Here is a 26,428-nt window from a genome sequence, read left to right on the forward strand (position 1 = left end):
GTTTGGCATTTCCTCTACAAAGCATTCTGAAAAAACTGAGGTAGCTCAGTGGAAGTATGAGGTCAAAACTCAGTGATGTGGGTACCTTCTTTCATTAAACGGCGGGGTTTAATCTAATTTGTGACCGCTCTACCGAATGGGCATTGAAATTGCGCGTTCAGTATCATTTTTCGGTATTGAATAATACAAAAAATAAATAACAATGTTTATTAAATGTGTTCTGTCTCGGAAACGATCCTACAGTAAATAGGGCACATGTCTATATAAAGTATTTTTATTATTAAAATATCTTACCTGCCGCATCCCTGGATATTGACCATTTGTCGTTGCACCGAGCGAGAGGGCGCAGTGGTTAGCATACGGGACTCGCATTCGGCAGGACGATAGTTCAATCCCGCGTCGGGCGGCCTCATTTAGGTTTTCACTGATTTCTCTAAATCGCTTTAGGCAAATGCCGGGATGGATCCTTTGAAAGTGCGCGGCTGACGTCCTTCCCTAATCCGATAAGATCGATGTTGTTTGGTCTCTTCCATCAAATCAACCCTCCCCATTCCTTGTGGGACATGCTGTATTTATTTGCGTGCATATTAGAGAAAGCGTACTGTTGATTAGAGTTGCTGAGAACTTCAAGACACTGATACAGAAAATGTTGAGAATGGCTATAGTGAATCATGTTCTTTTTCTTCTTTTTCCTTTTTTAAATAGGGAGTTACGCTATACAAAGTGTACTTAAATCACCATAGCACGTGTTTTCTCTACAAGAGAGTACGCACTACAGTTTCCAATCGTTTTAGCAAGTTTGAACGTCTTGGTCTTAGTTTTGCATTACTTAAACATGTGTTCAAGATCCCCTAAGGTCTATCGTTGTCAAGTTCTGCCTATTTCTAACTGTTAACCAACGGAAGCCGAATAGCACTGTCCATACATGGGTAAAAATTCTGGCTAAAAAGGCAATATTTTCAGGTTTTTGATGTTGAAGTCATACTCGAAACTTAAACGAAAGGTAGGTGGCGTTCAGTAAGTACAGTGGCAAGAGTTGCATACAAACAGAACCAGCAGTGTGCGAGGGTCCCAGAATTCTAGTTTGTTCCACTGCATGTTGCCAAAAATTGGCTTTTAGTGTCATTTGAAACTGTATAAATGCCAGTTTGATCCAAAAGACACTCAGAACCATAAGAATGATGCCACTAGACACCATAATAAAAGATGCTGCCTCAGCTGAAGGACAGAGTGACGTCAGCACCAGGTGGCGGTCTAGTTCAAAATGGTTCAAATGGCTCTGAGCACTATGGGACTCAACTGCTGTGGTCATAAGTCGCCTAGAACTTAGAACTACTTAAACCTAACTAACCTAAGGACAGCACACAACACCCAGCCATCACGAGGCAGAGAAAATCCCTGACCCCGCCGGGAATCGAACCCGGGAACCCGGGCGTGGGAAGCGAGAACGCTACCGCACGACCACGAGATGCGGGCGGCGGTCTAGTCTGACAGCTTCTGGTAGCACGGTGAATATTCGTCTCTGAGTAGGCAACAGTAGTGGTAGACATATTTAAGTGTAGAACATACATGGTTTTATTTGTACTGGAGACCAATAGTAACAAAAAATAGGTGAAGTATCAAAACTGAAAAACAAAGTATTAATGTGCCACAATAATATCTATTTATATTCGATCAGAAAACGGAAAACTAAACAGACATTACATACATCAGTGAGAGCTTCTAGCTGTACAAATACTGTTATTTATATACACATGTGACAGTTAAAAATTACAAATCTACACAAAAAACGCAAAAATTTCTGTTTTTCAAATTGACATAGGCATAAAGCAAAAAAAATTGTAATGTTGTTTAAAGATATTAGTTTGAATCCGTAAACTCAGTGTATGAATGATGCAAATGTATTGAAGTACACGAGCTATACAGTATTAACTAAAATCTGTAAACCATACACAAATAGATATTGAAATCTACGCAGAAGGTATATACCAAGAAATTATTCGTTACACTGTACACTAAGATTAAAAGTACACCGAGTACTGGCGCACATTATAGTGATACACACACAAAAATACAGAGGTTCAGAGGTTGATGCATATGAGGAAATGGGAAGAAGGAGGGGGGGGGGGGGCAGAGATCACAACAAAAGATAAAATTAATATTATATTGGAACATCGGTAGTATTTCAATTATTAATGTGCCTATGTTCCTCCAAGTACTACCGGAATATTAAATAAACAAGCTAAAGTTTTTATTTGTTTTTCAGTCCTCAGTATCCTCTTTTAACGGTCGTGTAGCCTTACACATAACCTTTTTTCCTAGTATTATTTATTTTAACCCGACTTGCAATCGAGGGTAGGTGCGTGACAGCATGTCAAATAAAATCCACGTGTTTAAAGAATGAGAAAAGTCCTGTACATCGCCGATCGCCAACAATGGTCTATGAAGGAGCAGTGTTTGAGCTGCCCACGCTCACAATATTTCGCAGTGAGTGGTATAGTCGTAGAAAAAACAGGGCTGATTGTTATGGTCCGATGACAGGGAGCGAGGATCTAACAAAGGAAACTCCCCATCGCACCCCCCCGAAGATTTAGTGGTAAGATGGCCCACTACGTAGCCTGTCAAAAACTAAACTCTTATCAGGCGGGACAACAGGAAGAAGGAAAATAGAAACAGTGAATGGGCCAACATTAACGTGAGTAACGTCGAGCGACTGCATATGAACGTGGCGTCATTGTCATGTGGTTGCGGTCCAGGACTGAATGGGGAGTTCCGGGCTCAAATCTTTCACATGCCCCACTTTTTCTTACGAAATTATGAACTGTCCGTACGGTCATTGACGTGTCTGTTCCCTGTATTCAAATTTGTGTCTGTATAGTGGTGCATCGTCCGTCTAAAACAGCGACGTGTAAGGATGGGACCTCCAGACCTTCGTACCTCCTATTTGTCCTACACAAGTATCAAATGTTATGACTCTTGTATTCCGCTTTGAAAGTTTTAACTCTTGAATTCCTTCGTTGTAACATAGTTCACACCCGTTCATCTGTTGTTTCAATTACTGTTAGCGGTCAATGAGGCATCTCGCCCGCTCTTACTATTCATCACGTTTGCTTGCGACGGTAATATATTCTTACCAAATGGCTCATATTCGATGTACAGTATGACAATTGCCAAGAATGCATAAGGAGAACAGACACATCAATGAATGGACGCACAGCTCATAAATTTGTGAAAAAAAAGTGGAGAACAACGGAGGTTTGAATGCAGATCTCCGATTTAACAGTCCAGCACAGCGACCACACAACACCACGTCGTGATCCTTGCCAATCGCTCCATGTTGTACATCTCGAACTTGGACCGTTCATTGCTTCTATTTTACTTCTTTCTTCACAGTTCATTACCCATTCTTCCTGTTTTTATGCTTGATCTGTGTTCAGTTTTTGACACGCTGTCCACTGGGATATCTTGCCACCAAATCTGAGGGGCATACGACGGGGAGTTTCCCTTGTAAGAAACGCCGATTCAGGTGGGCTGTAAGCATGCTGCTCTCGTGACCATCAATGTAAAGTTTTTAAAGGACGTTGAAATCACGACTACACGACAAAGTGTTAAGAAGTGTACGCCTCGTCACAGAACGTGTAGGTCGAAGGCTTTCCAGCTCTGTAAAGCAGATTAGGCGAAAATCTATGGCAGTTGTAACGTCAGGGTACTATGCTGGTGCAAGCACAAGTGTTTCGGAGCACGCCGTTCTGCAGACACTGTTGAATATGGGGTTCTGCAGCTGACGACCAGTACGTGTTACCATGCTGAACCAACGACCTCGTCAATTACGATTTCAGCGGGCACAGGGTCATCGAAAGAGGACCGTGGATCAATGGAAACATGTCGTCCGCCCGGATGAATCACATTTTTCGTTACACCAAGTTGATGGTCTTGTCCAGAAACGCCGTCATTCAGGGGAATTGCTGCTCCAATCATTAACCGCAATGCTGGCGTAGACCGATATGAACAGTTTTATGCTATTCGTAACATCCACCCGGGTTTCAGAGGGTCCTGTGGTAGTAACTAAACGCACCATTACAGTTATGGATTACATGAACATTATTGCGACAGCCTGCTTCCCTTCATGCTTGATTTCTTCCCCGACACCAATGGCATGTTCCATATGGTCAACAGTCTGTGTCACAAGGTCAGATCCGTGTTGCAGTGATTTGAGTAGTGTAACAGTGAACTCACATTGTTGTCTTGGCCAACAAATTCGTATGATCTGAACCCAAGGAAATACACCTGGGATGCTATCGGGCACCAGATTCTAGCCACAAACCGCCGGTCGGTAATTTAAGGTCACTCTTTGCCTTGTGCGTAGACATATGGTGCTAAATATTTCTCGAAATCTACCAATTCATGACACGGAGATACGCTTTTGTATTGGATGGTTGTCGGAAGGACTAGCTAGGCATACAAAAAAGTCAAGAAAACCGTCGGAGAAATTAAAACCAAGGGCGGTAACATTAACAATGCACTGTTAAATGCAGAGGAGAGAGTGGACAGGTGGAAGGAGTAAATTGAGGAACTCTATGAGGGAGAAGACATATGATGACCTGATAGACGAAGAAACAGGTGTGAGTAGAGAAGAGGTAGGGGATCCAACATATGAATTTAGAAGAGCTTTGGAAGACTTAAAATCAAATAAGACAGTGGCGATAGATAACATTCCATCGGAATTTTCAAAAATCATTGCGGGTAGTGATAATAAAACGATGATTTGCGTTGCTGTGTAGAATGTATGAGACAGCCGATATACCATTAAGCTTTCGGTAAAATATCCGCGCGATTACGAAGATAGTAACAGCCGACAAGTGTGAGAATTATCGTAAAGTAACCTTACTAGCTCATGTATCCAAGTTGCTGACGGGAATAATGTACAGAAGAATGGAAAAGAAAAATGAATACCCGTCAGATGACGATCAGCTTGGCTTTAGAAAAGGTTAAGGCATCCGAGAGGCAGTTCTGACATTGCGATCGATAATAGAGACAAGACTGAAAAAAATCGACCTGGAGAAAGCGTTCGAGAGTGTAAAATAGTGCAAGATGTCCTAAATCTATGACAAATAGGAATAAGCTATACAGAAGGGCGGGTAATACACCATGTATACAAGAAACAAGAGGAAACAATAAGAGTATAAGACCAAGAACGAAGTGCATTGATTAAAAAGAGTGTGAGACGGAGATGAAGTCTTTCTCTCCTGCTGTTCAGTTTATACGCTGAAGAAGCAATGACGGAAGTAAATGTAAGGTACAAGAGTGGGATTAAAATTCAGGGTGAAAGGATATCAATGATAAGATTGCTGATGACATTGCTATCCTAGTTGACAACTAAAAAGAATTACATGATCTGCTGAATGGAATGAGAAGCCTAATAAATGCAGAACATGGATTGAGAGTAAAACGAAGAAAGACGAAAGTAATTAGAAGTAGCAAAAACGAGAACAGCGAGAAACTTAACATCGGGATTGGTGGTCACGAAGTAGATGAGGTTAAGGAATTGTGCTAGCAAGGTAGCAAAATACCCAACGATGGACGGAGCAGTGAGGACATCAAAAGAAGACTAGCACTGGCAAAAAGGGCATTCCTGGCCAAGAGTAGTCCACTAATATCACACATAGGCCTTAATTTTGAGAAAGAAATTTCAGAAAATGTACCCCTTGGAGCACACCATTGTGTGGTAGTGAAACATGAACTGTGGGAAGCCGGAACTAGAGAGAATCGAAGTATTTGCGATGTGGTGCTAGATACGAATGTTGAAAGTTAGGTGGACTGATAAGGTAATGAAAGAGGAGGTTGTGCGCAGAATTAGAGAGGGAAGGAATATATGGAAAACAATGACAAGTAGACGGGACAGGATGACAGAACATCGGTTGCGACATCACGGAATAACTGCTATGGTACTAGAGGAAGCTGTAGAGGGTAAAAACTGTAGAAGAAGATAGGGACTGGGACACATCCAGCAAGTAATTGAGGAAGTAGGTTGCAAGTGTTACTCTAAGATGGAAGAACATGCAGTCAATCAGGTGTTTAATGCCTTCGTTCATCAGAATATGTGCATGGGAGTTGTGGATTTGAGAATCTTATAATGTGGGCTCGAATTATATGTGAAATACTAAAGACAGGTTTACCTAACTGCCTCGATCGGAAGTAATGGGAGGGAATGCCGTGGCCCCCATTCCGCGTAGCATTCCTCCATTCCTGGCGAACATCTGCCAGCCCCCTCCTCTCCCCCCCCCCTTTTCCTCTGTCATCTCCTCGCTTCAACACACTAACATCCACACACGCTGCCCACGTGCTTGCCATTTCTTCCGAGCTATCACGCTCGTTTCTTATTTCGCTCTCGAATATGTGGAGTAGTGGAGGAGCACCTGCAAAAGTTTTGCGACCAGTTTGGGGGGAAAAATTCCATCGTGGCTTCCGAGACGCGTTTCGCAGGCACCGGTGTCGAGATGCTGGTGGAATGCGGATTATGCGGCAGGTGGGCGTTGGATGAGTTATTTAAACAGCGAAGTTTTGATGTGCTGATCCATTAACGGAAAAATACGTCTCTGGAAATTCGCTAATTGGAATGGCACCTGAAGTCAATTAAAGACAGCGACGAGCGTTATTACTACGCTTTCGCTTAACAATAATTAAAAGCTTTCTCTGACAAGGGAATGGTAATAGCGGGTTCCTCTTCCCTGGCATTAGCGCATTTGGCCTACCGTAATCGCCGCATCAGCTTGCACTGAAATTGTAGGTAATGCAACAGTAAGTTAGGTAAAAGGGGCTAAATAAGATTGGTTAACAAACAATAAGCGTTTCAGATACCATTAAAAGAGTACACGATTTTTTTCTGAACTGTTCAGAATAACGATAACTGCAGACTAAATTAGGTCTTCTTGCTCACTACCCTATAACACCGGCTTATAACACATCGCCTCGTCTGTGTTCCAATATCTAAATATTTTCTAATAGAGTTAGACACCAAGCTATTTTTTTTAAATACTTTGTCCAGTACGCTCCTCATCTTGAAGGTAGGACATCCGAACTGTTTCAGCCGATCCAATAGCTTACGTATTATTTTTAATGCATACTAGTTCGCGCTCTAGCTATTTTCAGAAATATAGGTAGCTGTGTACATCACCGTTTTACCATTTTGTTTAAAAAGATAATTTTTAGGATTTTATTTGTACTCAGCTGCTGTTAAGTCCGCATCCGGAAGAACTTTCCTGTACTACCATTACGTCCCGAGTATTAAATGACTTCGGCTATTGTGTAGGTTTCACAGTTTTGTCTGCATATAAGTTTTACTTAAGCATTATTCCGAAATATTTGGGCAACGTTATTAACACTTATACTGTTCGTTTCAGCAGCCATCTTGTTTCAAAATGCTTTGTATTCAATATAACTCAATGATCAATGAAAACGGTCTAAGGCTTGAAACTAGTTGCGACAATAAATGCGTCTCTGTGAATTTCGAGCTACTATTTAACAAGGCCAGCAACGGGTAAATAGTGCTCCATTGTTTCAGAAGTCCTTACACGAAAAATAAATCTTAAGATTATACTTCTATGTTACTTGACTTGTTTGAAAGCTGTAGTATACCATCCCGTACATTGGGCAACTGTCCCAGAACCAAAATATTGGATTCTTGTAACAATAAAATCTCATATTATATGAGGAACACCGCAGCGGAGCATATTTTCAACAAGGACAAGAGAAAACTGCTACATAACAGTTAAAAAAATACAATTTCTCTTTTGACTGTGATTAGTCGCATATTGGACTATGTGGCACAACCATGGCCAGTGCGTGGTCTGAATCTCAGCGGACACGAAAAACGTAGTGGTTTGGCTCTTCTGGTGACGTTCCCACCGTAAACAAACGGCGAGTACTGAAAATGCTTGAACCCTTTGACATCAACAAAGATTTGGGGTACAGCACCCACGTAATTTTGAACAATCATACTTTCCCTTTCCCAAACGTGACCAATCTTCCCATTTCCCGTTACATTCCATACTGTATGGCCCCCATTTACTTATTTATTTTGTTTTCCATTTTTTATTAAGAATTTTAGTGTATTGTAATATTGTATTGTTGATCTTTTCATTTCTTCTATACAGCAGTGTACAGTTCTTCATATCTATGTAATTCAGACATCAGTGTACTTATTATAACAACATGGAATTCCTTAAGTATACATTTTTATTTATTTCTGTCGTAGTTCGGTTTCCACTTCCACAGCTGTCTAAACAATAGCATGAAAATGTTTAGCGACAGCACGAATTTTCGTTTTTATCCATTTTCTGTACCACACGTTAGAAAGCGTATTCCGATGACTACACCTCACAACCGCTTTAGCTTTCAATGAACATATTCCAGAAATCCTGATCACCAAAAACAGAATTTCGTGAATTTTCGAAGGTTATTGCTCCCGCCGACCTGCCATCTTTCTCTTGTCCTCAATCTGTTTGTGCAACCGCTACAAGAAGCTTACATCTATAACAGGATGAAAACAAAAGTTTCGACGTGATTTACACATTTTCCCCCCAAACGGTTACCTTCTCCCCCTCACTTAATATAAGAGCGCCGAAACCAAACCAGTAACTTAGAACTGAAGGCCACAACAAGAGCAATAATCAGAATGAGATTTTCACTCTGCAGCGGAGTGTGCGCTGATATGAAACTTCCTGGCAGATTAAAACTGTGTGCCTGACCGAGACTCGAACTAAGGACCTTTGCCTTTCGCGGGCAAGTGCTCTACCATCTTTTTTTTTTTTTTTAATCTCATTTTGTTCGCTTTTGTTTGTTGCATCTGCTCGAGGCGGACGTCGTAAGACATCCGTTTAAGTTCGTTGTTGATCGATTAACTCTGTTTTTTATTACAGAGGGCGAGCAGCCCTCTGACCGAACACGCTGAGCTACCGTGCCGGCTTGCCATAAACTTTCAAGAGCAATAATATTTGCTCCAACTTTTCTGCGGTAGATTTTGTGGATGACCAAGTAAATCTGTGGTAAGCTATAGGAGGATCCACAGTTTAACGAACGCTTCGAATCAGAGTTCGACTTATCAAATATGCATATATGGCAACTGTTAGGAGGGATGAAAGAACAGAAAAACGCCGGGGAACATCCTTGGTGCGTACCTACCAAAACTGAATTCCTTGTCTGATTATTAACCTCTTAGCCACAGAGGCATCATCCAAACACAAGCGTAAGCGTAAGATCTTTTGTCTCAGCTATAACCTCCAAAATGCAGTTTTACGTTTTGGAACTCCAACGTTTCGTCAATACAATATAATAGCAAATTTAACACAGAGCTCAGAAGTCACAAATATAGCAGTTCCCGCAGCTTTTGTAAGTCGTTTTACTCTTGTAAGAGAAAATAAGTGGCTGCTAAGTTGGCACTGGCTCTGAGGAGATGACTGAATTAATAAACGACGAATTTACTGCGCCGTATACAGCTAGCAATATGCCAGGCGCGCACTACATTGCATTTACATTAAAAAAGCGTCATATTGCGCGGGAGCGCAGTTCATGATATATATTTGGCTGCGAGGAAGTCGTGTAAGACGAACTGAGGGTCATTCACGGGCTCACAAGTGCATTAATTTTACTTATGCATGGAATATAAAAGGATGGTCTTTACGGAGTTCGAGAATAGCATTTCCTGTTCCTGTAGGGCCCTGCGTATCGCTCCGCTTTCGTCGAAGTTACGCAGCTGAAGCGCGATGGCGGAATCTCCTGCTTTTGAGGTTTCATACAACCGCCTTCACAACATCGCCGCCGCTGTGAGCTGAAACTGTCGCCCTTTGCACCCCAAAAGTAAAAGCGTTTATGCGCGTACTTTTCGTAAGTGGAGAACAGTGTTCGCTGAAAAACTTTATACCCCTTTGGAACTCAAATACAGGTGAAAATACAGACACAAAAATTACATTTTTCCCTCCTTTGTCAAAAGACTGTTACAAGCTGGAGAAGTTAGGTAACATTCAGGCATTTGAAGCCGACCGTGAATATTACGGACGCCTCTCCCTTTCGCAATGGAAAAAAAGACAGCAAGTGTCAGATAGAGTGGGACGCAGCTTTCTGAGTTACTGATACAAGGCGGATTCTTCACCTGACTCCGGTTTCGGGTAAGATCATTAATACTTGCGCGTCGCGGGTGAGGAATGAATGCGGCGCCTTGCGCCAGGGTTCGTGCCGTAGCATAGCTAAAAGCTCACCTCTTAATACCGCGACGCCACACAAGTCGGTTTCTGACAAAGCAAGAGGTGTGAAAGCTGCCTTTCATAAGCCGCAAAAAACAGTGCGCAGCGCTTAACCTGAAGAAAGAATAAAATTTTGCTAAGAAAATTCGGAGGTGTCCTTTGACGAACGAGCGAAGGCTGCGGCTCTCTGCGGGCGATGAAGATGCCACGCTTCTGAATCCAGCTGAAATATTTCACTCCAGATGGGCTTCAGGAAATTTTACACATGTCGGATGTGCTGCTCGACATCCGGCTGGACTAAAATACTCAGAGTTTATGCTAGCTGCAGCGAAATGAAAGTAGATAGTTGCTTCAAGGAGCTACTGCTTCAATCGAAAAATGTTTTAATCTGTTCTTAGTGGGCACTCCAAAGACGACCCGCCAAGTTGTAGTGAAGTGAGAGGTAGACAAGGAACAGTCGACGTAGTACTGAAAGACCGCTTAGGAATCAGGTATGCTGGTTTATGTCGTAGATAACAGAGACGCAATTCCAGTTAAAATATCGCGAATTCTATGTTACAAAGGCGATCAGCATTCTATCAGAATAAAATTGTGGATTGGAGAAATCAGTACATGAGCACTTCTCAGATATTACGAAACAGTCTTAAAAAAACTTATTCGATTTGGCAATGATAAATTTTCTACGTGAATTAGGATGGACCTTGGCTTAACGCCAAGCGAGGTGGCGCAGTGGTTAGCACACTGGACTCGCATTCGGGAGGACGACGGTTCAATCCCGTCTCCGGCCATACTGATTTAGGTTTTCCGTGATTTCCCTAAATCGCTTCAGGCAAATGCCGAGATGGTTCCTTTGAAAGGGCACGGCCGATTTCCTTCCCCATCCTTCCCTCACCCGAGCTTGCGCTCCGTCTCTAACGACCTCGTTGTCGACGGGACGTTAAACACTAATCTCCTCCTCCTCCTTTGGCTTAACCTTTGATTTAGGCATAGGACTACAAACTCTTATTTTGCGGCGTTCTACCTACCGGTAGATGATCGGGGACTGAAATTATAACTGTTTTTCTCCTTCACCCCCGATCCTGAGCGTCTCTGAAACTATTAATAGCCCTTGGCTCAAGTGAGAACTCCCGTAGTAGAGGACTAACATTAAAATACTCTTAAAAGCGCAATGGTCTATTAGACTGGTGGCCGTTTTTAATTATCTGACTGATTAGCAACTAAAATTCGTCCCTACATGCGCTCTAAAAGTTCCAGTTCTCCAAAAGTTTCTATCGTTTCCAAGGAACAGATGTTCCGCAGGGTTCGTAATTATTTTTCTCACGTTCAGATAAAACTGTTCAGTACTAACTTCAGTAACAATGAACTACAAACTTAACTTCTTATGGTTGAGGTTCACAGTCATGTAGAATTTTTTAAACAAAGTCATATTCTTAGTTGACTGTAGAGATTATTTATTTCACAAGTGCAATTTCGTCCTTAAGGATATTCTCAGGTGGTACTGCAAAAGCTAAGAAATACGAAAAATGTAAGTAGAGAGTGTGTACATAGAATTGTACGAACATGCCATATAGGCCTATATACTCATACTTTGGAGATAAAGATAAGACATCAAATTTTGAAATCTTACAACATAAGCCTTTTCACAGTAAGAATATAGCGGCATTGTAAATTACATCAGCTATTTCCAGTGTTAACAGCTTTAACATAAATCGCAGCCGGCCGTAGCGGCCGAGCGGTTCTAGGCGCTTCAGTCTGGAACCGCGTGACCGTTACAGTCGCAGGTTCCAATCCTGCCTCGGGCATGGATGTGTGTGATGTCCTTAGGTTGGTTGGGTTTAAGTAGTTCTAAGTTCTAGGGGACTGATGACCTCCGATTAAGTCCCATAGTGCTCAGAGCCATTTGAACCATAAATCGCAATAAGCCGATATTCTTACACAGTGTTTACATGAACTGCGGAAGTTCGCACGAAAATATTTTCACAAGTCGTATTTACTTTGGTGCTGTCAGAGATAGTACATTCCAACAAGAACAATTATAAGCTTAGTATCATAACGTCATTTTATATTTGTTGCCAAAATATAGCTTTATGTGTAACAATAGAATCATGTGGTGCAAAGGAAAAGGGTAGGAAAATTTATTTATGATGGCGTACAACTATGTATATTATCTCTCCTAAAGGACAGAATCATGTGCGTCCAACACATTTTATATCTTTAATAATGCTAGTAGATCGTATAACAATGTATAAATACTTTTGAGACCTTTCTCGATAACATTTTAAACGCCGTAGAATAGTATGACTTGGGTGCTCAAACAAACAAGCAACAACAAACATGTATATCACTTTGCATGTGTATATCTTGCAAGTGATGGAATAGAAGGCTTAGGGTGTTTGCCCATTAAACACTTCAGTAAAAACAAACAGCACAGCAGATCCCACAAACTGAGAAAAAATTTCTACTCAATAAACACAAACAGATTTTTTTTTTTTAAATTGCAAAATAACGCATGTAAATGCATTCATACAATTCTGTGGTGCTTCGAATGTTATCGAGAATGGTCTCAAAAGTAATTATGAAATATTACGATGAACTGTTAAGGTATAATAATCGCTGATTATCGTGACTCACTTCGAAACCGGTCTCATCACTGAACACAATTCTGCTCTAGTCAATGACATTCCAACCCGAAGATGTGACTGGAGACGCCCCGGACTGTGGTGAGACAGCAACCAGACTGTCGCCCTCTATAGGACCTGACAGCCAGGAGTGATGGCCTGGTGTGGCATTTTGTTTCAAGGCATTGCCTCTTTAATTATCCGAGGCGCCCTTACAGCACACCGGGACGTAGACGATGTTCTACCCCCCCGGATTGTTGCCCTTCGTGTCAAGCCAACCTCGCCTTACATTTCAGCAAGGTACTGTTGACCTGCACTTGGCGACAGGTTCTACTGCTTGTCTTCATGCTCGCCAAACCCTACCTTGGCAAGCGACGTAGTTGTGCCTCCCCACATGAGAACGATTGAAGTCTTATGGGTAGGACCCTCCAACCACCTCTGGATTTTGACAATCTAACGTGCCAATTGGACAGACCTGGCAACGATATCCCTCAGGCCACCCAAGAGTCCTGTAAGTCAATTCCAAGCCGATTAACAGCTTGCTTAAGGGCCAGAGATGGACCAATCCGTTATTCACTTGTTCAATTTGTAAAGCTCTTCTCTTGAATAAAGTTTCCAATTTTTGTGAAATTGTAATCGTTTGTTTGCCTGTACATGTACATCGTATGTACCGATTTCCATTCCATTCGGATAATTCCTTCGTGTTGCGTCGTCTTATTTTTTTCTTACTCATGTGTATAAATGATCTACGTCGGACGCTCTTTAAGACTGTTCGGGGATGATGCTGTTGTCTATAACGAAGCAGGAACGCCAGAAGACAATATCGATTTGCAGAATGACCTGCAAAGGATTAATGAATTATGCAGGCTCTGGCATTTGACCCAGAACATGAAAAAAAAAATGTAACCTATTGCTCAGAAAGAGAGTAATAAATCCACTACTGAAAAACTGAAAAAAAAATAAAAGAAACTTAATTTCCTTACCTGTTTCGGGCACTTAGTGCCCTTCTTCAGAAGGTTATTCCTATCGCTTTGTTTACGAGTGTTAGTAACAAATGCTATAGGTATAACCTTCTAAAGAAGCGAAGTAAATGTCCGAAACCGGCAGAGAAATTAAATTTCTTTTATGCAACCGGTTGCTTATTATTTAGTTATAAAACGCTACAGTTGCTGAGGACGGTTGCTTATTATTTGGTTATAAACCACTACAGTTGCTGAGGATGGATAAAATACTGAACTGTGTAAGTAGGCTGTTTAGGTTTTTATGTTGGTAACGCCATGTAGCGCTCTATACGAAAATCACTGGCTGTGCTGTGTGCAGTCTGTGGCTGGTTTGCATTGTTGGAATTTGCTATTGCAGTGTTGGGCAGTTGGCTGTTAACAGCGCGTAGCGTTGCGCAGTTGGAGGTGAGCCGCCAGCAGTGGTGGATGTGGGGAGAGAGATGGCGGAGTTTTGAGAGCAGATGATCTGGACATGTGTCCGCCAGAAAGAGTAAATTTGTAATACTGGATACAATGAAATAAAAAATGACTTTTGAACACTATTAATGTAAATACATTGTTTGTTCTCTGTCAAAATCTTTCATTCGCTTAGTATGCCTATCAGTAGTTAGTGCCTTCAGTAGTTAGAATCTTTTATTTAGCTGGCAGTATTGGCGCTCGCTGTTTTGCAGTAGTTCGAGTAACGAAGACTTTTATGAGGTAAGTGATTCATGAAAGGTATAGGTTATTCTCAGTCAGGGCCATTTTTTTGTAGGGATTATTAAAAGTCAGATTGCGTTGCGCTAAAAATATTCTGTGTCAGTTTAAGCACAGTCATTTATAATTTTTCCAAGGGGACGTTTCAACTGTACAACTACATCACTGACGAAAAATTACTGGAAATAGCATCTATCGTAAAATATCTAGGAGCGACCTTAAATCAAACGATAACATAAAACAAATAGCAGGAATAGCAGATGCCAGACTGAGATACGTAGGAAGATTCTTAAGGAAAAGCAACTAATCCAGGAAGGATAAGCCTTACAAGGTGCTTGTTCTACCGATTCTATCTGGGATCCTTACCTGGAGGACTGACAGAAGAAATTGAAAAGATTCAACCGTGCGTTACGTCACGGGTTGCTTTAGTTGGCGCGAGAGCGTTACAGGGACACAGCTTACAACAGAGGCGTTGTATGTCGTGGAGAGGTTTACTGTTGATATTTCGCGAGTGTATTTTCCGGGAAGAGTCGGACAACATATTACTTCCTTCCACATACACCCCGCGAAATGACCACGACGACAAAATTCGAGAAACTAAAGCTAATACAGAAGCTTTCCACAAATATGTTTCCCACGTGGCAGTATTGTGGAACAGGGAGGGAGGGGAGGAAATCATTTAGTGGTACCAGAAGTACCCTCCACCACACACCGTAAGGTGACTTTCGGAGAATGGTGCAGATGTAGCTTTACATGTGCTTGCACGAGAGAAAGAGACATTGTATATGCTTCTCGAATGCTATGTTTCAATAGCTGATAATATTCAAATATGTAACAGCTGTGTGCTTATTGTTGTTGTGGTGTACAGTCCGCAGACTGCTTTGATGCAACTCTCCACGAAACTCACTCCTGCACAGGCCCCTACATCTGACAAAAACTACTGCAACCCGCAGCCATTTGAACGTTCTTTCAGTATTCATTTCTTGGTCTCTCTCTACAATTCCCCCCCCCCTCCCCCTCCCCACCATATTTCACTCCATTACAAGCCTGACACTTCATCCATGTGTCAGGATGTGTCCTATCAACCGACTCCTCCCTTTAGGCAAGTTTTACGATAAATTTTCTTTTCTCCATAATTCGATTCAGTACCTCCGCTACAGTTATTTGGTCTACCGTTCCAGTCTTCAGCATTCTTCCGCAACACGACATTTCAAAAGTTTCTTTTATCTTCTTGTCTGAATTGCTTATCGTCCACTTTCCACTTCCGTACGAGCCTACAAGCCACAAATATGGGCACAAAATTTCACTGTCGTCATTCCATTCTACAGCTGATGGCAGTCCTTATTCGCAACTTAGAATTCATTTTATGTGTTTCGTAACGTTTGTGGTCGCAGCAGTGCCTGTTCCTTTGGGCATGCACGCACGCCCAAAGGAGCTTTGCATCGTAAACAGAATAACACAGGCACTGAAATATCGCACAAATATAACAAATATACCGTCAGAAAAGCAATTTAAATTGATACTAAATTTTAGCAAATGCTTTTCTTGCAGTATCCACTCTTCGTGTTAATCTTCTGTACTTCGGGCCATCTTGCTGCCGAAACAGCGAAACTCATCTACTTCTTTATGTATTTCATTTCCTTATGTAATTCCGTCAGCATCATTTGAGTTACTTCAACCATATTTTATTACCCTTGTTTTACTTTTGTTGATATTCATCTGATAACCTATGATGGACTACGCATCTTCTATTACCTGATGATAATCCTGTGAATAAATATTGTTTTATTCCCACGTAGCTAATGAAGTTGATCTGTGAAGTGGGACAACTGCTGGTTCGTTTTTATTGAAGAGATTAATGGTCACAAATTATTCTGAAAGTTAAACTCACCAGATAGCATGAAATGCAGAGCACGTTATGAAATCTGCCATCAGGCTTCTCAAAATCATTTTTTATTAATTAGTGTGCAAAAGTTTCACAGTACCTGGTTGTACAATATTATCGTAGCAACTGCTAACTATAAATAACAAATCATACATGCCTGTAAGCGAGATATGCATACAGAACAGTAGTTAACTCGAAAACAAAGTGTGTTTTATTTCTGTCCTTTTTTCGTACCAAGGTTTTCTCTGAAGAAGTTACAAGCATTAGGGAACACTGCACAGAACACTAAATTACTACACGTACATAGCATTTTTGGCTACAGGTAAGTGACCAGAAAATGCAAAATTTACGAAAAATAAGCTCTCTACACTGAAACACTCGAACCTTTTCCAAGACAATATACATTCCATTCAACTGCTCTTCCAAGTCGTTTGCCGTCTCTGATAGAATTACAGTGTCACTATACTTCCAAGTTTTTATTTATTTTTCCTGAACTTTAATTTCGTTTCCAAATTTCCCCTTTGTTTCCTTCATTACTGTAAAAAATGAATAACAGGAGGGACAGGCCACGGACCAGTATAGTTCCTTTCTCAACAATTACCTCCCTTTCATATCGATTCTTACAACCGCAATCTGGTTTCATTACAAGTTGCAAATAACTTTTCGCTTCATGTATTTTACCATTTCCCTCACCTTTACCTTTAGAATAAGTTGCAGGTAATACACCGTGTTCCACAAAAGGGCTTACGCTTTCTTAGCTTACACAAATTAGGAGATATTACTGATAACCTGATCCTATTGTGACTATATGTTGCTCTGATGGATACAGTGTGTATCCTTTCATTTGTTTTTCTTTTTTCATTTTAGTTGCCAGTTACTACACATAAGTAACAAGATGGCTGGAAACTTGTTCTTCGGGCAAAGAAAGTGGATTTTGAACTGTACTTGGAAATGTGAAAATATAAAAGAAATGCAGATACGATGGCGGGCAGAGTTTGATAAATGTGCCACAGTCATGTGTAACAATAACGGAATTGCTCAACGAATGTGAGAGGGAAGGAAGTGTGCGTGATCTGGAGAAGGGACACAGAGATAGGAAAAAATCAGTAGCCGGTAAAAGAGGGGTGGACACGATGGTGCAAGCTTTCACAAGATCCCCAATGACGTTGTGTGAATCATATACTGTATAAGCAAATTCCTGTGTTGCTTCAAGCGACGAACCAATGACCATCCGGATATGCCCCTAGAATTTTGTGAGTGGATAACGAACAATGACTGATGACAGTGTTCGATCTGATTAGGTGACTTTAAAATTTAATAGAAACATCAGTCGTCATAACTGTGTGAACTGGGAGGAGACAGTACCCATGTTTCGGAAGAGCGAGACGTCAGCCTCCCTGGGTTACCAGAGTGGTGTGAAATGTCTGTCAGAGGACTTGCAGGGCGTCTTGTTTTCAAAAGTAAGAGTGACACGTATAAAGTATCTAACCGTGTCGCAGCAACGAATTGTACCAGCTCTTGACCAAATGTTCCGCAATGAAACAAGACAGCGAACCGTTACATTACAATGGTGAGATGCGAAAATTCCTGGATGAAACGTTTGTTGAGAGGAGGACAGGCCGACGAGGAAGTTTTGAGCTTCCACCCAGATCTCCGAGTAACACCGTTAGACCTCTTTCTGCAGGGAACGCGAAAGGACACCGTCTACGCCACGTATCCACGTACACCGGTGGCTGCCTGTGAACCTACTGCAATGACAACCACCACACATGCATGTCGATCTGTTCCGCAACACTGCAGACGCTGTACTGCTGCCGAAGGCGGACATTGTGAAGCTCTTCGACGGTAAAAGATCATCTGTAATGTCGTGATCATCTATGTCATCTATGACTGAGGTGACAAAATTCATTGTATACCTCCTAATACCGTGTCGGACCTTCTCTTTCCTGGCGTAGTGCTACAAATTGACGTGGCATGGACTCAAAAGGTCTGTGGAAGTCCCCTGCCGAAAGGTCGCAAAAGTGTTGTCGCTGCCGGATTTTGTGCACAGACTGACCTGTCGACTATGTCTTATAAATGTTCGATTGGAGTCATGTCGGGCGATCTGTGTGACCAAATCATTCTATTGACTTTCCCAGAACGCTCTTAAACAAATCGGGAACAATTGTAGCCCGGTGACATTGTGCTTTGTCATCCACAAAAGTTCCAATGTTTATTGGGTTCAAATGGTTCAAATGGCTCTGAGCACTATGGGACTTAACATCTATGGTCATCAGTCCCCTAGAACTTAGAACTACTTAAACCTAACTAACCTAAGGACATCACACAACCCTCAGTCATCACGAGGCAGAGAAAATCCCTGACCCCGCCGGGAATCGAACCCGGGAACCCGGGAATGTTTATTGGGAACTCCATGAATGGCTGAAGACCGTCTCGAATTAGCCGAACGTAACCATTTCCAGTGAATGATCAGTCCATTCCGGCTGAACACGGACCACAACATTACGGAGCCACCGCCAGCTTGCACAGTGTCTTGTTGACAACCTGGGCCCTTGGCTTCGTCGGATCTACACCACACTCGAACCTCTCCATCAGCTCTTACCAACTGAAATCGCCGGCTGTGGTGGCCGAGCGGTTCTAGGCGCTTCAGTCTAGAATCGCGCTGCTGCTACGGTCGCACGTTCGAATCCTGCCTCGGGCATGGATGTGTGTGATGTCCTCAGGTCAGTTAGGTTTAAGTAGCCTAGGGGACTGATGACCTCAGATGTTAAGTCCCATAGCGCTCAGAGCCATTTGAACCAACTGAAATCGGAACTCATCTGAACAGGCCGCAGTTGTCCAGCCGTCTGAGCTACGACCGATATGGTCACGAACTCAGGACAGACGCTGCAGGCGATGTCGTGCTGTTTTCAAAGCAGCTCGTGTCGGTAGTCTTTTTCCATAGCCTATTAACACCAGATTTCGCCGCACAGTCCTAACGGATACGTTCGTCGCACGTCCCACATTGATTTCTGAGGTTATTTTACCCAGTGTTGCTTATCTGTTAGGACCGAAAACTCTACGCAAACGCCCCTGCTCTCGGTCGTTAAGTGAAGGCCATCGGCCACTGCGTTGTGAATGGTGAGAGGTAATGACCGAAATCTAGTACTCTCGGCGCACTCTCGACACTGTGAATCTTGGGATATTCAATTCCCTAACGATTTCTGAAATGAAATGTCCCATGCGTCGAGCTACAAGTACCATGCCTCGTTCAAAGTCTGCTACTTCTCGTTGTGAGGCCACAATGACGCAGAGGACTTTTTGAAGGTGAATCACCTGAATACAACTGACAGCTCCGCCAGTGCCCTGCACGGATTTCACCTTGTGTACGCGATACTGCCCTCATCTGTATATGTGCATATATAGTAGTTGTCCAACGTCTTCTACATCTACATCTACATCTATATTTATACTCCGCAAGCCACCCAATGGTGTGTGGCGGAGGGCACTTTACGTGCCACTGTCATTACCTCCCTTTTCTGTTCCAGTCGTGTATGGTTCGCGGGAAGAACGACTGCCGGAAAGCGTCCGTGAGCGCTCGAATCTCTCTAATTTTACATTCGTGATCTCCTCGGGAGGTATAAGTAAGGGGAAGCAATATATTCGATACCTCATCCAGAAACGCACCCTCTAGAAACCTGGCGAGCAAGCTACACCGCGATGCAGAGCGCCTCTCTTGCAGAGTCTGCCACTTGAGTTCGCTAAACATCTCCGTAACGCTATCACGGTTACCAAATAACCCTGTGACGAAATGCGCCGCTCTTCTTTGCATCTTCTCTATCTCCTCCGTCAACCCAATCTGGTACGGATCCCACACTGATGAGCAATACTCAAGTATAGGTCGAACGAGTGTTTTGTAAGCCACCTCCTTTGTTGATGGACTACATTTTCTAAGGACTCTCCCAATGAATCTCAACCTGGCACCCGCCTTACCAACAATTAATTTTATATGATCATTCCACTTCAAATCGTTCCGTACGCATACTCCCAGATATTTTACAGAAGTAACTGCTACCAGTGTTTGTTCCGTTATCATATAATCATACAACAAAGGACTTGGAAGAGCAGTTGAATGGAATGGATAGTGTCTTGAAAGGAGGCTATAAGATGAACATCAACAAAAGCAAAACGAGGATAATGGAAAGTAGTCGAATTAAATCGGGTGATGCTGAGGGAATTAGATTAGGAAATGAAACACTTAAAGTAGTAAAGGAATTTTGCTATTTGGGGAGCAAAATAACTGATGATGGTCGAAGTCGAGAGGATATAAAATGTAGACTGGCAATGGCAAGGAAAGCGTTTCTGAAGAAGAGAAATTTGTTAGCATCGAGTATAGATTTAAGTGTCAGGAAGTCATTTCTGAAAGTATTTGTATGGAGTGTAGCCATGTATGGACGTGAAACATGGACGATAAACAGTTTGGACAAGAAGAGAATAGAAGCTTTTGAAATGTGGTGCTACAGATTAATGCTGAAGATTAGATGGGTAGATCACGTAACTAATGAGGAAGTATTGAATAGGATTGGGGAGAAGAGAAGTTTGTGGCACAACTTGACTAGAAGAAGGGATCGGTTGGTAGGACATGTGTTGAGGCATCAAGGGATCACCAATTTAGTATTGGAGGGCAGCGTGGAGGGTAAAAATCGTAGAGGGAGACCAAGAGATGAATACACTAAGCAGATTCAGAAGGATGTAGGTTGCAGTAGGTACTGGGAGATGAAGAAGCTTGCACAGGATAGAGTAGCATGGAGAGCTGCATCAAACCAGTCTCAGGACTGAAGACCACAACAACAACAACTTTCTATGTATTCGCAATACATTACATTTGTCTATTTTAAGGGTCAGTTGCCACTCCCTGCACCAAGTGCCTATCTGCTGCAGATCTTCCTGCATTTCGCTACAATTTTCTAATGCTGCAACTTCTCTGTATACTACAGCATCATCCGCGAAAAGCCGCACGGAACTTCCGACACTATCTACTAGGTCATGTATGTATATTGTGAAAAGCAATGGTCCCATAACACTCCCTTGTGACACGGCAGAGGTTAGCTAAACGTCTGTAGACGTCTCTCCATTGAGAAGAACACGCTGTGTTCTGTTTGCTAAAAAGTCTTCAATCCAGCCGCACAGCTGGTCTGATATTCCGTAGGCTCTTACTTTGTTTATCAGGCGACAGTGCGGAACTGTATCGAACGCCTTCCGGAAGTCAAGGAAAACAGCATCTACCTGGGAGCCTGTATCTAATATTTTCTGGGTCTCATGAACAAATAAAGCGAGTTGGGTCTCACACGATCGCTGTTTCCGGAATCCATCATGATTCCTACACAGTAGATACTGGGTTTCCAGAAACGACATGATACGCGAGCAAAAAACATGTTTTAAAATTCTACAACAGATCGACGTCAGAGATATAGGTCTATAGTTTTTCGCTTCTGCTCGACGACCCTTCTTGAAGACTGGGACTACCTGTGCTCTTTTCCAATCATTTAAAACCTTCCGTTCCTCTAGAGACTTGCGGTACACGGCTGTTAGAAGGGGGGCTAGCTCTTTCGTGTACTCTGTGTAGAATCGAATGGGTATCCCATCAGGTCCAGTGGACTTTCCTCTGTTGAGTGATTCCAGTTGCTTTTTTATTCCTTGGACACTTATTTCGATGTCAGCCATTTTTTCGTTTGTGCGATGATTTAGAGAAGGAACTGCAGTGCGGTCCTCCTCTGTGAAACAGCTTTGGAAAAAGGTGTTTAGTGTTCCAGCTTTACGCATGTCATCCTCTGTTTCAATGCCATCATCATCCCGGAGTGTCTGGCTATGCTGTTTCGAGCCACTTACTGATTTAGCGTAAGACCAGAACTGCCTAGGATTTTCTGTCAAATCGGAACGTAGAATTTTACTTTCGAATTCACTGAACGCTCACGCATAGCCTTCCTTACGCTAACTTTGACATCGTTCAGCTTCAGTTTGTCTGAGAGGTTTTGGCTGCGTTTAAACTTCCAGTGAAGCTCTCTTTGCTTTCGCAGTAGTTTCCTAACTTTGTTGTTGAACCACTGTGGGTTTTTCCCGTCCCTCACAGTTTTACTCGGCTCGTATCTGTGAACTTTTTCCATAAACACTCAACATTGTCAGTGTCGTAACAGAAATGTTCGTTTTGATCTGTTACGTAGCCTGAAATCTGCCTTCATCTGTATATGTGCATATAAAGTAGCTATCCCATGTCACAGTGTGCGCTCCTTGGGTGCGGATCCCAGCCTGGTGCTGTGACCGGCCCTTCAGACACCGGCAACATAGCCGTATGTTTCACACGGTACGCCAGGTTAAAGCGGCGTTTCCCCGGAGACACGGGTGCCCTGTCGCCGTGACGTGCGCTGACGTCGCGGATCTCGTCGCCCGCGAGGTGAACGACTGGCGCGCCGCTAAGCAGAGCGTGCCGGATGCGAGACGTTAATTAGGCGCCCCCCCCCCCCCCCCTGCTCTTCCCGACTTTTTGTCGCCGCTCCGGCACGAGCTGTCCCCGTTCGCAACGCCGCGGATCGGCGCCGCGCGCGGACCCCATTGTCTCCAGTCCCGTAATCACCGGCGATTGAGAGCGGCCGACGACTCTCGTGTTGCTCTCGCTGTCACGCGAGTCGTACGGTACCGGTTAGAGAGTAATCGCAGCCGGAAGAAGAATACGTGTCGATATACAGGGTGAACCAGGGAAGACGAATGGAATATTCCAGAATTTGAAACACGAACAGCTGCTAGCATGAGTTTCTTAGAAGTAGATACCTTAGGGGTTGCGAAGCAACTCAAATCGCTTGATATGGGCAAGTCTTCAGGTCCAGATTGTATACCGATTAGGTTCCTTTCAGATTACGCTGATACAATAGCTCCCTACTTAGCAATCATATACAATCGCACGCTCACCGATATATCTGTACCTACAGATTGGAAAATTGCGCAGGTCACACCAGGGTTTAAGAAGGGTAGTAGGAGTAATCCATCGAACTACAGACCTATATCGTTGACGTCGGTTTGCGGTAGGGTTTTGGAGCTTATACTGTATTTAAACATTATGAATCACCTCGAAGGTAACGATCTATTGATACGTAATCAGCATGGTTTCAGAAAACATCGTTCTTGTGCAACGCAGCTTGCTCTTTATTCGCACGAATTAATGGCCGCTATCGACAGGGGATCTCAAGTTGATTCCGTATTACTAGATTTCCGGAAACCTTTTGACGCCGTTCCTCACAAGCGACTTCTAATATCAAGCTGCGGGCCTACGGGGTATCGTCTCAGTTGTGCGACTGGATTCGTGATTTCCTGTCAGGAAGGTCGCAGTTCGTAGTAATAGACGGCAAATCATCGAGTAAAACTGAAGTGATATCAGGTGTTCCCCAGGGAAGCGTCCTGGTACCTCTGCTGTTCCTGATCTATATAAATGACCTGGGTGACAATCTGAGCAGTTCTCTTAGGTTGTTCGCAGATGATGCTGTAATTTACCGTCTAGTAAGGTCATCCGAAGACCAGTATCAGTTGCAAAGCGATTTAGAAAAGATTGCTGTATGGTGTGGCAGGTGGCAGTTGACGCTAAACAACGAAAAGTGTGAGGTGATCCACATGAGTTCCAAAAGAAATCCGTTGGAATTCGATTACTCGATAAATAGTACAATTCTTAAGGCTGTCAATTCAACTAAGTACCTGGGTATTAAAATTACAAACAACTTCAGTCGGAAAGACCGCATAGATAATACTGTGGGGAAGGCGAGCCAAAGGTTGCGTTTCATTGGCAGGACACTTAGAAGATGCAACATGTCCACTAAAGAGACAGCTTACACTACACTCGTTCGTCCTCTGCGCGGTGTGGAATCCTTACTAGGTGGGATTGACGGAGGACATCGAAAGGGTGTAAAAAAGGGCAGCTCGTTTTGTATTATCACGTAATAGGGGAGAGAGTGTGGCAGATATGAGACGCGAGTTGGGATGGAAGTCATTAAAGCAAAAACGTTTTTCGTCGCGGCGAGATCTATTTACGAAATTTCAGTCACCAACTTTCTCTTCCGAATGCGAAAATATTTTGTTGAGCCCAACCTACATAGGTAGGAATGATTATCCAAATAAAATAAGAGAAATGAGAGCTCGAACAGAAAGGTTTACGTGTTCGTTTTTCCCGCGCGCTGTTCTGGAGTGGAATGGTAGAGAGATAGTATGATTGTGGTTCGATGAACCCTCTGCCAAGCACTTAAATGTGAATTGCAGAGTAATCATGTAGATGTAGATGTACACCGACAAAATTTCAGCGATTATTCGGGGATAAACTTTCTGAGTACTTTGGTACACAGTAACAAAACATGAGGGCAGCTGCTAAATACCGAATTGGTCCACCATCGGTAAAGTTAAAAGCTAGGGTAGTAACATTAAGAGTGCAATGGCCATTCCACTGTTAGATGGATAGATGGGAAGAGTACTCTTGAAGGCCTCTGTGAGGAGGAAGGCTTGTCTGATGACGTGACAGAAGAAGAAAGAGGAGTCGACTGGGAAGAGATGGAGGATCCAATATTAGAATCAGAATTTAATAGAGCTTTGGAAGACTCAAGACCGAACAGGCAGATTTTCTAAAGCGACTGAAGGAAGTGGCAATAAAATGACCATTCATGCTGGTGTCTCGAATGTGTGAGTCTGGCGATGTACCATCCGACTTTCGGAAGAAAGGCCTTCCACACAATTCCGAAGGTTGGAAGAGCCGACAAGTGCCAGAATTATCACACAGTCAGCAGAATTGCGTATGTATCCAAGTAGCTGACACGAGCCGTGCCGGATTAGCCGAGCGGTCTAAGCTGCTGCAGTCATGGACTGTGCAGCTGATGCCGGCGGAGGTTCGAGTCCTCCCTCGGGCATGGTTGTATGTGTTTGTCCTTAGGATAATTTAGTTTAAGTAGTGTGTAAGCTTAGGGACTGATGACCTTAGCAGTTAAGTCCTGTAAGATTTCTCACACATTTTTTTGAGCTGACACGAATGATATACAGAAGTCTGGAAAAGAAAATTGAGGGTTTGTTAGATGACTATGAGTTTGACTTTAGGAAAGGTAAAGGCAGCTGTAACGCTGTCGTTGATAATGACTAGAGTGAAGAAAAGTCAAGGTACATTCATAGCATTTGTTGACCTGGAGAAAGAGTTCAGTAGAGTGAAATGGTGCAAGATGTCCGAAATTCTCTGAGAAATAGGACTGAACTATAGGGAGAGGCGTATAATATACGATACGTACAAGAACCAAGAGGGAAAAATGAGAATGGAAGACTAGAAAAGAAGAGCTCGAAATGAAATGGTTGTAACGCAGGAGTGTAGTCTTTCACCGTTAATGTTAAATCCATACAATGAAGAAGCAATGACGGACATAAAAGGATGGTTCAAGAGTGGAGTTAAATATCAAGGTGAAAGGACATCAATATAAGATTAGCTGATGACATTGCTATCCTTAGTGAAAGTGTAGAAGAATTATAGGATCTACTGAATGGAATGAGCACAGAATAAGGATTGCGAGTACATCGAAGAAAGACGAAAGTAAAGAGAAGTAGAAGAAATAAGAATAGCGAGAAAATTAAGATTAGCATTGGGGATCACGAAATGATGAAGTTACGGAATGCTGCTGCTACCTAGGTAGCACAGTAACCAATGATGGACGGAAAGAGGAGGATATTAAAAGCAAATTAGCATTGCCAAAAAGGGCATTCCTGGTCAAGAGAAGTCTACAAGTATCAAACGTTGGCCTATATTGAGGAAGAAATTTCTGAGAACGTACATTTGAAGTACAGCATTGTATGATAGTGAAACATGGTGAGCCGTGTATCGACTCGTGTTACACCTCGTGTTTAAATTGCATTGGTTTTTCTTTTCTTCCCCTGACATGTTTGTTTGATATGTTGTCTGTCATTAAGTGGCTGCTTGGTTGTCTTTTTCCCTCTGCTATCGAT

Source organism: Schistocerca nitens, chromosome 9 (genome assembly GCF_023898315.1).
Source record: "Schistocerca nitens isolate TAMUIC-IGC-003100 chromosome 9, iqSchNite1.1, whole genome shotgun sequence".
In the NCBI taxonomy this organism is placed as follows: domain Eukaryota; kingdom Metazoa; phylum Arthropoda; class Insecta; order Orthoptera; family Acrididae; genus Schistocerca; species Schistocerca nitens.